Raw genomic sequence first — 17253 nt, forward strand, 5'->3', positions numbered from 1 at the left:
ACCCGTAACCTCATGGTTCCTAGTCGGATTGTTAACCACTGCGCCACTACGGGAACTCCTAGACGGTTTTTAAAAACTACTAGGAGAACATTTTGTATTGAACTCTCTTAAGTGTAGAAAAATAGGGAAGAGTAACCTCTTTCTCCTCCCATGGTTCTAATAAAACAGCTAATGAAAGAATCACCACATATAGTGTGACTAGAAAAAGAAAATAAATGCTGGATTAAAACCTACATATGTAGCTATATCCTTCCTGGAAGGGCACAATGTAATGAGATCCCATTAGAGTTAACACTGAGGGCTTGTCAAAATTCTTGTTACACTGGAATTTCCTTCTATTGACTTTTTCAAATATGTAAACTAAGCTTCAGATTGCATTTCATATGTCAGCACAGCAATAAGTCTAAGATGGAGTCTTATTAAGTTTGCCTTTTGTGATAAATATATTTTTATGGGTAGAATTTCTAATGTTATACATTTGTTATACATATATTCTTTCTGTCGTGGGCTTTTTCATACCATTGGCTTGGTTCTGAGTCTTCTACCAGCTTTCCTTTCACCTACCAAGGCATGTGATCAGATGTTCTACAACAAAAGAGACAGGACCAAACTTGATGTGCACTGAAATGCAAATTGTCAGAATAGGGAACATCTAATAATTAAGACTGGAATAACAGTGTGCAGGAGAGGGTACTGGTGAGCCTCTTCAGATACACTGGAATATTTCATTATTATGCTGTCCTTCCCTTCCTGATAGCTGCTAATGTCATGAATGCAAGCCCCAGCATTCCCCAACAAGAATTCCTGGCAATACAAGGCACTGATGTTGCAAGGTGTAGCAAAAAGAACAGATTTTTGGAATCAGTTCTGCATCCAAATTCTAGCTTTGCCATTTACTAGTTGTTCAAATGACAGCATCTTTAAGCGTCAATTTTCTCCTCTGTAAAATGAGGATCATGTTTCACTTGATTATGAAAATTAGGTAACATAAAAAGCAACCAGGAGTTCCTGATGTGGCATAGCGGGTTAATGATCTAGCTTGTCTCTGTGGAGGCACCTTTTCCATCCCCAGCCTGGCACAGTGGTTAAGGATCCAGCATTGCTGCAGCTGTGGTGTAGGTTGCAGCTCCAGCTCGGATTTGATCTCTGGGCCTGCAAACTTCCATTATATGCCATGGATGCAGCTGAAAAAGGAGAAAAAAGCTACCAACCTGGTATCTGACATATAGGAGGTACTTAATAAATGGTTGCTACTGCTATATGGAAGAAAAAAAAAAAAAAACATGCTTGTTTTGAATAGCAGTTGCTTTGGATTTGTAAATATGAGGCTCAAGCAGAGCTAAACTGCCTATGCAGTAGAGGAAGTAGCATCATAATTTCTCCTTTTCTACCCCTAGTCTGAGGTGGCTTTTTAAAAAGTCCATGTCTTTCCTCTGCTCTACCTTCTTCCTTGTGCGTAGCAAAAAGAGAGGAAAAGGAAGAAAATCTCACACAAGGAAAGGAAGACCTTGCCGTATTTTTTGAAACTCTACAATTGAAATTGAGAAGTTGATTGAACATCCAAAATATTCCATTAAAAGAAAAAAAAATCTACCTGTAAAAATACATTTAGCACAAAAGACAAATTTACCTAAAAGATATTGGTCTGTGGTTTGAACAAAATTCTGTTTGATACAGTTCAGTTCACACATTAAATGGAGTAAAACAGCAAGATCTTAGCTTTGGGAGAGAATGAAAAACACTTAAGCAACAGTTGGTTGTGCTGTTTCTGTAGATGGAAAGAAAAATTACAAGAATAAAGTAAAATGTCAGGAAATTAAGATGATATTAGCATATGCTTATATTTATATACTTAGGATTGTACTAGGCACTAATTGAGGAATTTCCCATTTTGTTGAACAGAAAGTCTTTTTTAAAAGCATAAACTAATTCAGAAATAGTGCATAATAGTGGCTGTTTAAGAGCCAACATGAGTGGTGAAGACAAGCTCAGAGGAAGGCATGAAAGCATCTGAGAAGATTTCACAGGGGAGGCAGAAGTCAAAGAGAACCTTTAAAGACCGTAGGATTTAAAGATGAGAAAGAAAAAACACTGGAAGTGAGGAACACAAGATCAGGGTGGGAAAAAGCTTTACTGATGCCAAGGCAGTGAAGAACATGGCCTACTTTGGAAATAAACTTGAAGCCAAATTGTGGAATGACTTGAATGTCAGAAGAGTTTGAACTTCATTCTGTAGGAAATGGGAAGCAACTGAATAACTGTGTATGTGACACTAAGAAGATGAAAGCAGGAGTTCCCGTCATGGCGCAGTGGTTAACGAATCCGACTAGGAACCATGAGGTTGCGGGTTCGGTCCCTGCCCTTGCTCAGTGGGTTAACGATCCGGCATTGCTGTGAGCTGTGGTGTAGGTTGCAGACGTGGCTCGGATCCAGCATTGCTGTGGCTCTGAGTTGCTGTGGCTCTGGTGTAGGCCAGTGGCTACAGCTCCGATTTGACCCCTAGCCTGGGAACCTCCATATGCCGCGGGAGCGGCCCAAGAAATAGCAAAAAAAAGACAAAAAAAAAAAAAAAAAAAAAAGATGAAAGCAGAACTTAAGAAGTCTAATCTAATAACAGGGTACAAAGGAGAAGAAATTTTCTTTATTTTACTACTTTTAAGATTATTTAAAATTATAGATTTTCAAAAATACACGTAACAGTACAAGTGCCTAGATTAAGTTCCATTGAACCATTTAATATCAAATGTATTGTTTATTAAAATTCTCAATTTATAACTAAAACGTAGTGTAGAAAGAATTAACCATGACAAATATTCTCCTAAAGTGCTCTGAAAAGAAATTATGTGTGTGTGGGTATTTTGCTTTTTTCTTTTTTAGGGCTGCACCTGTGGCATACGGAAATTCCCAGGCTAGGGGCTGAATCAGAGCTGTAGCCGCCAGCCTATACCACAGCCACACAGGATCCAAGCCCCATCTGCGACCTACTCCACAGCTCACAGCAACGCCAGATCCTTAACCCACTGAGCAAGGCTGGGGATCCAACCCACAACCTCATAGTTCCTAGTCAGATTCTTTCCATTGCACCAAGGTGGGAACTCCTGTTTGGATATTTTAACAATAATTACATTCAATTATGTTAATAAAATATCTTTCTAAATTTAATTCCTACCCACGTATGATTTTATTCTTGATGAGGAGTTACTTTTTGAAGTCCTTAAGAAATGACTCATTCAGGTAAAGACTACTGGTGTATAAATATTTGCAGTTGTTTAAGAGAACTTGATTTGTAAAATTTATTTTGGAGTCTTTGTGTAGAGTTCTTTAATCATTAAGTGTTCTAGTTTTACATTGAAAATGTCCATTATGATAATAAATTTTATGATTTCACTTTAGAAAACTACTCTCACCTTGTTTATGAGGGATTTTTAGAACACTTCTTCTACAAATAAGGGTACAGTAGTTTTCTGTTATAGTTTTCAATGGCTAGTAGATTCCTGTACTTTCAACATTCTTTAAGTAAAAGCAGTAGTACATCCCATAGAACTTCGGTTATAAAGATATAAATTTATTAAATACCTACCTACAGCACTGCACAAGAAATAAATGCTTCTGGGTTTTGTTGTTGTTGTTGTTCTGTTTTGTTTTGTTTTGATTTTGTTTTTTTAGGGCCATACCTGCAGCATATGGAAGTTCCCAGGTTAGGGGTCAAATCAGAGCTGTAGCCCTTGGCCTATGCCACAGCCACAGCAACTCATGATCCAAGCCACATTTGCAATCTACACCACAGCTCAGGGCAACACTGGATCCTTAGCCCGCTGAGCAGGGCCAGGGATCGAACCCATGTCCCCATGGATACTAGTTTGCAGAGGCCAGCTCAGCAGGGTGGGGCTGAAGAATGGGTGCTGTGAAACTTAAGGAAAAATTTAACATAAAACAAGACACAGAGACATTTATCTTAAGTAAAGGTGGGAACTGGGGGACTCAAGGTCTCAGGGACCAAGAGCACTGCCTCAAGAAACCACACTGCTTTTATTGTGTCTTTTAGGATTATGTCAAGGGGTTGTAGGTACAGGATACAGATTTTTAAAAGTTATTTTAAAAGTCACTTAGCCGGTTGCTGATTAAGCTTTTATTCTGACCTTTAGGCATTTAACAATAATTAGCATTTGAGGAAGCTTGGCATCAGCTATCTATGCATAGCATCTAGAGGATCACCATTGTGCTTCTGCAGTCTGCGTGCCTATCTGCAGCAACCCAGCATGCCTGGGTTTGCACCTCGGTTCTCCTTGCTAAGGCATATCCTGCAAACGACCCCTCATAAACCCCTTGGGGCTATGAGGTTGCTCTTTTATTCTTTTTTTTTTTTTTTTTTTTTTTTTTGCTATTTCTTGGGCCGCTCCCGCGGCATATGGAGGTTCCCAGGCTAGGGGTCAAATTGGAGCTGTAGCCACTGGCCTACGCCAGAGCCACAGCAATAGCAGATCTGAGCCGCCAGAGCCACAGCAATAGCAGATCTGAGCCGCGTCTGCAACCTACACCACAGGTCATGTGTGACGCCAGATCGTCAATCACTGAGCAAGGGCAGGGACTGAACCCGCAACCTCATGGTTCCTAGTCGGATTCGTTAACCACTGCGCCACGTCGGGAACTCCTCCTCTTTTATTCTTAAGAGGACGTATCATGCTGTGCAAACGGTGTGCCAATCTGCACATGTCCGGTGTGCCTAGACCAATGCATTAAGCCCTCATTCAGCTGACCCTATGACTAACTTATGCCCTTAGGTCTTTGTGCTTAAGCTTAAGTCATTTACCAGCACTGCGACTGTTTTCCAAGCAGGAAGATGGGGTAAAGTAAAGCAGGACAAGATGGAGTTTTCAGCAAAGAGGCTAAGAAAATATTGTAGAAACATGTCTCGCAACACTAGTTGGGTTCCTTAACTGCTGAGCCACAATGGGAACTCGTTTTAAAACTTTTTTCCATGCTTCTGTTTTTTAACATGAACCCGGTCGAGTCTGTCTGATATTAAAGCATGTGGTACTAAATGTCCTGTCAAAAATGTATTTATCTTGGAGTTCCCTTATGGCGCAGCGGGTTGAGGATCCAGTGTTTTCACTGCTGTGACTCAGATCACTGCTGTAACTCGGGTTCCATCCCTGGCCTGGGAACTTTGATACGCCACAGGTGCAGTAAAAAAAAAAAAAAAAAAAGTATTTATCTTCTAATTGTCTTGCTGTTTATAACACTATGCTGTTTGCTGCTAGAATATGGCTGGATCTCTGGAAACTTGTGCTGAATCTAAAGCTGCCTACACTCCTCCCAGTCAGGCAAAGGACAAAGACAATCCAGAAGATGTGTTAGACTCATTATACGGTAGAAGCACAGGTTAGGCATTTTGTAAAGGTCATTGACCTCCTCATTGTGAAATTCAACAGACATTTTTTTCAGTTCTCATTTTTTTTTTTTGATCTCTTAGCAGTAATCACTGCCTCCCCCTCAAAAGGGCGTCTTGCCGTGGCCTTTAGTAATATCATGCTCACACCTGGCATTTCTTTCTCCAACTCAGGGACTCTTGTTGGGTCATCCTCATGTATCCAGCATTTAAGTTCTAGAATCCTTTCACACTTAGGTTTAGGACACGATTAGAACTTCAACTCTTTTTTGGCCTTTTTAGTGCAGAACCCACAGCATATGGAGGTTTCCAAGTGAGGGGTCGAATCCAAGCAACAGCTGCTGGCCACCTCCGGAGCAGTAGCCACACCAGATCTGAGCCACATCTTCGACCTACATCACAGCTCACGGCAACACCAGATCCTTAACCCACTGAGCAAGGCCAAGGCTCAAACCTGTGTCGTCATGGATGCTAGTCAGATTTGTTTCAACTGAGCCACGGCGGGAACTCAACTATTATTTCATGACTCTCACATTCCCTATAAAGCAGGGATCATAAACCCATAGCCTGTAGTTACACTATTTTTGTTGTTGTTGTTGTTGTTGTTGCTATTTCTTGGGCCGCTCCCGCGGCATGTGGAGGTTCCCAGGCTAGGGGTCAAATCGGAGCTGTAGCCACCCGCCTACGCCAGAGCCACAGCAACGCGGGATCCGAGCCGCGTCTGCAACCTACACCACAGCTCACGGCAACGCGGGATCGTTAACCCACTGAGCAAGGGGCAGGGACCGAACCCGCAACCTCATGGTTCCTAGTTGGATTCGTTAACCACTGCGCCACGACAGGAACTCCCAGTTGCACTATTTTTAAATTTAAGTACTTTAGTGAGGCACGCTTCTTCCTCCACAGTCCTTCCTCTCTCCAGGCCTTTGAGTTAGCCCTTGTGTTGCTCAGGCTCCCGTTCCTTCCAACTCTGCATTGCAGTACCTATGGTTCCCTCTCTCCCTAATGCAACCTCCTCACTAGCTATCAAATTCCTCCTCTTTATCCTTGTCCCCTAAGCACAGCACAAGTGACACATCCCAGGTTAGCTTTCCAAAATGTTCCAGGCCAAGGTCAGGTCCTCTTAGTCATCTCATACCATCTCTGCTCTTCATCTATTGTACACGCTGATGTTTGTTGTTGTATATTTATTTGTGTAATAATTTAATAATAATATTTGTCTCCCCACTTGACTGTAAAATCCATAAGAACAGAGCTTGTCTGTGCTTGTGTACCTGTGTTTACCCATCATTGCAGTCCCAGCATTTAACCCAGTGATTATCTTCTTTCAGGAATGTTTTAGGGAAGTAAGAATTCTCTCTTTCAAAGAGTAGTACCACTCTTTGAAATATTTCAAAGTAGCTGTCGAGACCAGCTTAAATGGTACTATACCTTGAATTTTACTCTTTTAAAATAGGTACTTTAATATATTTTATTTCATTAAGACAATATTTTCCCCTTTTGTTTGCCAAGCAAAGGTTTTTCTACTCTTCCTGTAGTTTATAAAAATGTGTCACTAGTCTTTATTCTTTCACAGTATACTTGTCTCTTAAAATGAGGATAATTTCCTGAAAGTCTATAAGACAAATCCTATAATTTTTTCTAATTCCAGCTTGGGAACATTCTTTCTAAGCATAAAGATTAAGATCTTTGCCATAAAAAAAGACAACGATATGACTAAATAAAAATGTAAAATGTTTTATGTTTAAAAAAATACAATAGGAGTTCCCATCGTGGCGCAGTGGTTAACGAATCCGACTAGGAACCATGAGGTGGCGGGTTCGATCCCTGGCCTTGCTCAATGGGTTAAGGATCCGGCGTTGCTGTGACCTGTGGTGTAGGTTGCAGACGCGGCTCGGATCCCGCATTGCTGTGGCTCTGGTGTAGGCTGGCAGCTACAGCTCCGATTCAACCCCTAGCCTGGGAACCTCCATATGCCGTGGGAGCGGCCCAAGAAAATAGCAAAAATACAAAAAACAAAACAAAAACAAAAACAAAACAAAACAAAAAAAAAACAAACTCAAAATACATATTCTCTTTTGTTCTTTCTTTTTTCTTTTTTCTTTTCTTTTTTTTTTTGACTACCTTTCAGTATCTGGAGCTTCCCGGCCAGGGATCACCTAGGCCCAAGCTTAGGCAACACCTGTCCTTAACCATTGTGCTGGGCTGGGGATTGAACCAGCATCCTAGCACTCCCAAGATGCCACCAATCCTGTTGCACTACAACAGCAATTTCCAAAATACGTGTTCCTAATTCAACTTCCAGGAATTTATCCTAGGATAGAAAACACCACAATTTATATACCAAGTATATTTGTTATGGAACTTTCAAGGGAAAATTAGAATATCCTAATTATGTGTCAAAAGGATATGAGTTAAATGAATCGATACATTCATGCAAAATATAATATGTAGTCACTTTAAAATTGTTTTAGAAAGCTATTTAGCAACTTGAAAAATGATCTTTTTTTTTTTTTTTTTTTTTTTTTTTTTGTCTTTTTGCCTTTTCTAGGGCTGCTCCCTCGGCATATGGAGGTTCCCAAGCTAGGGGTCAAATCAGAGCTGTAGCTGCCAGCCTACGCCAGAGCCACAGCAACGTGGGATCTGAGCCGCATCCGCAACCTACACCACAGCTCACGGCAATGCCAGATCCTCAACCCACTGAGCAAGGCCAGGGATCGAACCTGCAACCTCACGGTTCCCAGTCAGATTCGTTAACCACTGTGCCACGACGGGAACTCCAAAATGATCTTTTATTATGTGAAGAAAAGCAAATTTCAAAACTACATGTAGCATGATGCTGATTGTGTGTATGTGTATGCTTGCATATGCACATATTAAAAGGATATCAAAAGATTAACAATTGTTATCCATAAGTAGTAAAAAATGAGAATGATTTTTATTTTGTCCTTATTTAATGGATTTCTCAACATGTCTATAATGGCTATATAACATATTACTTTTATAGTAATTTTTCAGTGTTTTTCGGGTACCCCTGCCGAATATGGAAATTCCCAGGTCAGGGATTGAACCCAACCCAGAGCTGTGAACTACACCACAGCTGCAGCAATGCCAGATCCTTAACCCACTTCAAGGGGCCAGGGATCGAACCCAAGTCTCTACAGAGACAAGCTAGGTCAGTAACCCACTGCACCACAACAGGAACTCCCCTTTTATAGTAATTTATTTTTAGTCCTTTCAAATGGTGCTAGCCCATGCTTTGGAAGAAAGTCTAGAAGTTCCTCTAAAAATAAAACAGAGTTACTGTAAAATCCAGCAAATCTACTTCTAGATGTATGCTCAAAAGAACTACCCAACAGAAAGTATACATTCACACAATAACTTGTACACGAATGTTCATAACAGCATTATTCAGACTAGCCCCCAAAATGGAAACAACCCAAATGTCTATCAGTAGATGGATGGATGAACAGAATGTGGTATATGTAGTCAATGAAATATTATTCAGCCCTAAAATAAAGCAATAAAATACTGATTCGTGCTACAACATGGATGAAGCTTGAATACATCATCTAAGTGAAAGGAACCTGACAAAAGGTGTGAGTCCATTCAGATGACTTACCCAGAGGCAAAATCATATAAACAGAAGCTAACCAGTGGTTTCCAGAACTGGGGAGAGGGAAAAATGGTGAGTGACTGATGGTGGGTACAAGGTTTCTTTTGGGGGTGATGAAAAAATTCTGGAATTAGTGGTGATGGTTGCACAACCTTGTAAATATACTAAAACCCACTGAATTGTACATTTTTGAAAGGTGAATTTTATAGTACATGAATTATATCTCAATTCTTACATGTGGGAAAAGTTTATGACTCATAAAATTTTCCTGGAAAAGAAGAATAGCATTGTTAAAGTTTAGAGTGTTTTTATAAACAACCTACAGTGTGATGAGTGCTATGATAGAGGGATGGGACATAAAGGAAAAAACAGTACCTGGGGCTTAGAGGAAGATTCCTTTAAAACAAAGATTCTCGGAGTTCCCGTCGTGGCTCAGTGGTTAACAAATCCGACTAGGAACCATGAGGTTGCGGGTTCGGTCCCTGGCCTTGCTCAGTGGGTTAACGATCCCGCGCTGCCGTGAGCTGTGGTGTAGGTTGCAGACGTGGCTCGGATTCCGTGTTGCTGTGGCTCTGGCATAGGCTGGCAGCTATAGCTCTGATTCGACCCCTAGCCTGGGAACCTCCATATGCCATGGGAAGCGGCCCTAGAAAAGGCAAAAAGACAAAAAAAAAAAAAAAAAAAAAAAAAAAGATTCTCAAAGTTCCTGTTGTGGCTCAGCAGTAATATCCATGAGGTTTCAGGTTCGATCCCTGGCCTCGTTCATTGGGTTGAGGATCCTGTGTTGCTATGAGCTGTGGTGTAGGTCACAGAACAGCTCAGATTCCACATTGCTCTGGCTGTGGTATAGGCAGGCAGCTGAAGCTCCAATTCGACCCCTAACCTGGGAACTTCCATATGTCCTGGTTATGGCCCTATATTTATTTATTTTTTGTCTTTTTTTTGCTATTTCTTTGGGCTGCTCCCGTGGCATATGGAGGTTCCCAGGCTAGGGGTCGAATCAGAGCTATAGCTGCCAGCCTACGCCAGAGCCACAGCAACGCGGGATCTGAGCTGCATCTGCAACCTCCACCACAGCTCACAGCAATGCCACATCATTAACCCACTGAGCAAGGGCAGGGACCAAACCTGCAACCTCATGGTTCCTAGTTGGATTCGTTAACCACTGTGCCATGACGGGAATTCCATGGCCCTATATTTAAAAAAAAAAGAAAAAGAGAGATCCTCAAACTTTTTCGAGAACAATAAATAAAATAACCTTTATTAATTCATTTAAAATAATAATAATCTATTGCATTACTCATTTCTCTCAATGATGACATCCCTTTTTTTGCCTTTTTTTTTTTTTAGGGCCATGCTTGTGGCATATGTAAGTTCCCAGGCTAGGGGTCAAATCAGAGCCGCAGCTGCCGACCTACACCACAGCCAGAACAACACAGGATCCTAAATCACCAAGCAAAGTTTTAGTTTTAACTTTTTTTTTAACTTTTCTAATTGAAAGGACAACAACATCAAAAAATTTTAAATGAATGATCACTATCTAATCTCATTATAATATCAGGCTAGTTATCTTATAGAGAAATGTATTATATTTTTATTATGAAATAATTTAAATATGAAGAGTGGTAATATTAAAAAGTAGCCAGATACCAACATTTTCTCCATGTATGCTTTTATGCTTTTACCACATAGGTAAATATCCATAAAAATAAGTAGTATTATTTTGCAAGTCTGAAGATCTTAAGGACACATGCTTTTAAATGTAATGTTTCTATCATAGTAACACATGCTGTCAACCACTAGTTAGGGATGAAACTTTCCAACCTCTCTTTTCCCCAGGAAAGGGTTATCCTGGAGGTCAGAACCGAGACTCTAGAGAGGCCTTGCCTGGACTGGAATCCAGAATCTTCTATTCACCAGCAGTGTAACATGACAAATTACTCACTAACTCACTCTGATCTTCAGTGTCCTCACATATAAAGTGGAGGAAGTGACAATGCCTGTTTCACAAAGTCATTTGCGTAGAAATTAGGGCTATGTGTAGGAAGCACTTGGTCCAATGAAGCGCAGTAACTGGACGTGCTCAAGAAGTGTTTATCATCATCACTGTCATCTTTATCATTGCAGATATGGATCCAGACAATGCCTTTTCTTCTGTAATGAAACAGAGTGGTGGGCCTAGCCAGGACCAGCTCAGAAGAGGGGAGGCCAGCATGTTTCCTGCCCTCTCCCAGTGGGGTGCTGATGAATAGTTAACCTTCAGCTTTGGGCAAGGGGGCAGGGGGAGGGGGGCATACTTTGTTAGTGTCTACCAATCTCCATGTTGTGAATATGCCCACAATGGCTGATTTCAAGCTATTCACTTGAGTTCACTGGCTCTTGACTGTGTAAGGGTTATTAGAATCAGCTTTTGAGTCATATGAGCCTGCTCCAGCACACCCAAAAGAGAATTTCTTTTCTTTTTTGCTGTCTTTTTATACTCTGCTGAAATCAGGATCTGCTCCCTTTCAGGCAAAGGACCAGGCAAACCTATCTGATGTACTCCTGTAGAGGTAAGAGCTTGTTTATGCCTGGAAGATAGAGGAAGTCTTCAGATCTGAAGCCCAGAGCAGTGTACAGGCCCAGCTTATCAGGGTACTTGTAGCAAATAATAATTTAATTCTCATTTGCAATGTTCCCTTTGTGTCCCTTGGGGAATCTGTGAGTGTAGGTGTGGCCAGTTTAGAGTAAGATTCTGTTATCTTTGGGTCATGTGGCTATAATGCCTTCTTAAGAGCATCAGCACTTTACCTAATTTTAACATGCAGCATTTTACATTGCACTATTTCTACTTAAGATGTTCATTAAGTTCCCTGGTGGTGCAGCAAGTAAAGGATCCAGCGTCGTCACTGCTGTGGCTTGGTTCACTGTGGCATTGGTTCAGTTCCTGGCCTGGGAACTTCTGCATGCTGCAGGAGCAGCCAAAAAAAAAAAAAAAAAGGATGTTCAAGTAATTGTTTTGTCATCTGTACATAGCATTTATTAAGCTGCTTTTTGATGGCTCCATAATTCCACTGATATGCCTCATTCGGGGTTATAGGTAAAGGAAAAAGAACCAGGAGGCAAAAACTGGAAGCGGTGACATAAATGTAAAAAAATAAAATTGTCAGGAACTGAGTATGGTCTTAACTACTGATGAAAAAAGTAAATTGAGTAATTCCTGCTGTGGCCGAGTGGGATTGGCAGCATCTCTGGAATGCTAGGACACAGGTTTGATGCCCACCCAGCACAGTGGGTTAGGGAGCGTGTGTTGCCGAAGCTGTGGCATAGGTGACAACTGAGGCTGGGACCTGATCCCTGGCCTGGCAATTCCAAATGTATGCTGTGGGGTCCCCCCCAAAAAAAGTAAATTAAACCCTGAAAAATAACCATCGAATCTTACAATTAGGTTTCTAACACGTTCTGCACTGGGGGCAGAGGTAGGTAGGGGAAGTGAAGGGATTAAGATCATGTTTATCATCTGCCAGGAACCACGTGAGACTCTTTCCTGCATTAGCTCCCAAAGAAGTCACAGTGGACACACTGAGGCCAGAGGGGTTTATTAACCTGCTCATGGTCACATAGGGCTTCATTCCACTGTAGTTGGGAGTCAGTGAGAATTAAGGATGTGGAGACAAGAGGTATGAACAATTCTTTCTGGAAGCAAGATGGGGAAGCAAGAGAAAGAGCAATAATTAAACAAAGTATAGGGACATGGAATCACAGCTTTTACAATATGTAAAAAGGCTCAGTTCCTCCAAGGCTGACGTTGAAAAAGTCACCAATGAACGCAGGGCCAGAAGCAGACAGACCACCAAACCCTAAACCCTGTCCTGGAGATGTCTTTATTTTGGGACTCTCGCCCTGATTATGTTCAAAGCCTCCTTGGGTCCTTTCTTCTTTTCATATCTTAGGTGCAAATGTGAGATGACGAAAGGCATTTCTTAATATCCCATGGCACAAGTCAAAGCCGGAAAGCTTAAACGACTTTTCTCAAGGCAAGTGCAAGGTTTCCTGACCTTGCTGGGTCACAGAAACTGCCCCAGGCACTCATTTAAATATATAGAATTTCAAGGAGTTCCCGGTGGTGGTTCAGTGGTTAACGAATCCGACTAGGAACCATGAGGTGGCGGGTTCGGTCCCTGCCCTTGCTCAGTGGGTTAATGATTCGGCGTTGCCGTGAGATGTGGTGTAGGTCGCAGACTCGGCTCGGATCCTGCGTTGCTGTGGCTCTGGCGTAGGCTGGTGGCTATGGCTCCGATTAGACCCCTAGCCTGGGAATCTCCACATGCTGCGGAAGCGGCCCAAGAAATAGCAAAAAAAAAAAAAAAAAAAAAAAGAATTTCAAGATATTTGGTTTCAGGTCTACGGTCGGGGCCTGGGGATGTATTTTATTTATTTATTTATTAGTTTGTTTGTTTATTGTGGGCGGCACCTGTGGCATATGGAGGTTCCCAGGCTAGGGGTGGAATCAGAGCTGCAGCTGCTGGCCTACACCACAGCCACAGCAACACAGGATCTGAGGCATGTCTGCGACCCATACCACAGCTCATGGCAATGCCAGATGCTTAACCCACTGAGAGAAGCCAGGGATCAAACCCAAGTCCTCATGGATACGAGTCAGGTTCGTAACCTGCCGAGCCACTAACGGAAACTCCCATGGGGATGGGTGTTTTAAGGTAATGCCAGTTAGCCTTAAGTTCCTGAAGGTTCGAGTATCACTGTGCTGGCAAGTAACAAAGAGAAACAAACCCAGTAGCCTAAATTCCTGTAGTCTGGCTCAGGAGAAAAGGCCTACTCATAACCATGCTGGGGTCCTCCCCCTACCTCTGTGGTTTGATGCTGTCTTTGCCCAGGCCGGCTTAATCCCCAGCTCAACCTGGGCCTGACAGAGGGAGGTCCGTTGTCAGATTACAAAATGGCAGCAGAGGAGGGAAAGAGGGCTTCTTCTGTTCTTAATATGTTTCAAAGACCAGACTGTTAGTTACTAACTAGCACACCAGTACACACAAAGCCTATTTTGCTCTCCCATCCCCTTCTTCCTGTCCCTCCAGCAGGAGGGGGCAGCATGGCGGCAGCCACCTTCCTCCTACAGGCCTCTCAGTTTTAGGTAGGATGACCCTACATCTTGGTTTGCCTGAGGAGAGTCCTGACCTCCCTCTAAGAGCCCACAGTCCTCTCTGGTTTGGTGTCCACTTTCATTCTCAAAAGGGTCCCAGTGTGAATGAGAGATTATATCCTCATACTCCCTATGAATAGAGAACAAAAATACAAATGCACAAAAGCAAGTCCACCAGCAATTTGCATAATGACTTCCATTTATCAAACAAATCACTCTGTGACACCACACACATTAATTATTTCTCACAGCAACCCCATCAGGGAGCTCTGGGGACATGGATTTTTGCAGATGAAGAAAGTAACAAAGTTAAATGACTTGACCAGGGTCATCCAACTACAGGGAGCAGAACTGGATGCAGACATCCATCTGCATGACCCCAACTTCTGCTCTTAAAGGGGCCTGCCTGCCTCCTCAGGGCTTGTGGACACCCCACCCACCAATTTCAGACTGTGTTAAGAAATAGAACTGTACCAAGAAAGTTGCTCTGCTTCAACGCTAAAGGAACTCTCTCAATATTCATATTTTTCGTCTTACATTTGAAAGTAGAAATCTATTTCTGCAGCCATGTGTATAATTCAGCTCTTGTTTCGGTTACCTAATTTGAAAGAACGCTTCCAAAAGAAGCAACCAAGTCTACGAAGGCATAGTTTAGCTCAAATGGATCCAGCCAATTTGCAAATGAAAATAACACTGGAGAATAAGTTTTGCATCACAAGCGTGGCTGCTTCAAACATCCTTCATGAAACTAAAGATTGAAGAATAATCCAGAAAATGGATGGTTCAAAATCTTTGCTTTACATCTGCATAGCTTAATCTTCTAAAGCAGTTGCTCTGCCAGAAGAGGTGACTTAAAGTTGCAACCTTTGCTTTCATCACCAGAATGTCTGCAGTTTTCATTTTTTTCCCTTTTAAAAAATGGGTAACTTTTTAATTTTAATTTTTTATTGAAATGTAGTTGATTTACAATGTTATATTAGTTTCAGTGTACAGCAAAGTGATTTAGTTATACATATATATATATACATATAGATATAGATATTCTTTTTTTACATTCTCTTCCAGTATAGGTTATTATAAGATATTGAATATAGTTCCCTGTGCTATGAGGTCAGTTCTTGTTGGTTACTTTTTTTTTAAATCTTTTTTTAGGGCCACAACTGCAGCATATGGAGGTTCCCAGGCTAGGGTTTGAATCGGAGCTATAGCCACTGGCCTACACCACAGCCACAGCAACGCCATGTCTATGACCTACACCACAGCCCATGGCAATGCCAGATCCTTAACCCACTGAACGAGGCCAGGGATCGAACCTGCATTCTCATGAATACTAGTCAGATTCATTTCCACTGAGCCATGATGGGAACTCCAGGTTATTTATTTTATATGTAGTACTGTATATGTATTTTTATCCCAAACTTCTAATTTATTTCTCCCCCATCTTCCCTCTTTGACAACCATAAGTTTTTTTTTCTATGTCTGAGTCTATTTCTATTTTGTAAATAAATTCATGTGTATCATTTTTTATTTTATTATTTTATTTATCTTTTATTTTGTAAATTAATTCTATTTTGTAAATACTATTTTGTAAATAAATTCTATTTTGTAAATAAATTCATGTGTATCTTTTATTTTATTTTATTTTATTTTATTTTATTTATCTTTTTCTAGGGCTGCACCCAGGGCCTATGGAGGTTCCCAGGCTAGAGGTTGAATCAGAGCTGTAGTCGCTGGCCTACACCACAGCCACAGCAATGGGGGATCCACGCTGCATCTGCAACCTACACCACAGCTCCTGGCAACACCGGATCCTTAACCCACTGAGGGAGGCCAGGGATCGAACTCAAAACCTCATGGTTCCTAGTCGGATTCGTTAACCACTGAGCCACTGCAGGAACTCCATGTATCATTTTTTTAGATTCCACATATAAGCAATATTATGTGATATTTGTCTGGCTTACTTCACATAGAATAATAATTTCTAGGTCTATCCATGTTGTTGCAAATAGGCATTGTTTCATTCTTTTTTTATGGCTGAGTAGTGTTCCATTGTTTATATGTCTCCCATGTTTATCCATTCATCTGTTGATGGACATTTAGGTTGCTTCCATGCCTTGGCTATTGTAAATAGTGCTGCTATGAATATTGCAGTGTGTGTATCTTTTTGAATTATGGTTTTCCTTCCTTCCCTCAAACTCCATCCATAGGGAAGGTCCTAAAATCTGAGACTGAAAGCTCCAGGAGGGCTACAGCAGACTCTCTCTCTTTCTAGCTTCCCCAGTGAGCGGTTAAGAGTGAAAGCTTTAGAGTCAGAGTGTTGGATGGGAGACTTAGCTCCATCACCTATTAACTGAGTGACCTTGGGAAGTTCATGTAGTCACTATTCATTTATATTTATTTATCAAGTACCATTTATGTATCAGGGATATAATGCTGTACAAGACAATATTTCTGCCCCGTGGAGCTTATATTCTGCCCCGGAATGAATAAATATAGCATAACTTCAGCTGGCAAGAAATGCTACCAAGAAAAGTGAAACAGGGTCAAGGGACAGAGATTGCCTTTTATCTAGGTGAGCAGAGAAAAGCTCACTGAGGATGTGACATCAAACCAGAGAGCTGAGCACAGTTAGGGAGCAAGCCATGCAAAGATGTGGAGGGAACAGAAAGTGCAAAGGCCCTGAGGCAGAAACAAACCTTAAGGTTTGGAAGAACAGAAGAAGGCTAGTGAGCTGATTCAGAGTGTAGGTAAGAGAATGATGGCCCATGAACTGCCCGCTTTCCACCATCACCTCCTGTCTGCCTGTCTTCCAATCCCAACTCCATTCAATCTTATGGTCTAATGTTTTATTACCTTTCAACTGTTCCTCTCCTCCCTCACATCCTCACTTCCCTCTTCAACCAGCTTAGACACAAAGTCCATTATTATAATCACTCCCCTGCATAAATACTCAACTCCTTTTAGCTTCATACCATTTTCTCTTCCCTCAAACTTCCAATACTTTCCCCTCACCCCAATCCTTACTCTTCACTGATGAACTTCCTATCTGCTGAGAAAATAGAAGCAAACAATAGAGGAAATCCAAAAGCTCCCACCCACACACCTACCCAC

The 17253-nt window shown here is 41.5% G+C and overlaps 1 protein-coding gene across 2 annotated transcripts in view; it reads right to left on the minus strand.

Moving 5' to 3' along the window:
- Positions 1–17253, minus strand: part of TRIM13 (tripartite motif containing 13) — a 54397-nt gene that overhangs the window by 14575 nt on the left and 22569 nt on the right. The gene's annotated exons all lie outside the window — the stretch shown is intronic.

This window comes from Sus scrofa, chromosome 11 (genome assembly GCF_054392235.1).
Source record: "Sus scrofa isolate SSC_HxYL_T2T_F1_AM1 chromosome 11, Sscrofa_HxYL_maternal_Yorkshire_Landrace_v2.0, whole genome shotgun sequence".
In the NCBI taxonomy this organism is placed as follows: Eukaryota; Metazoa; Chordata; class Mammalia; order Artiodactyla; family Suidae; genus Sus; species Sus scrofa.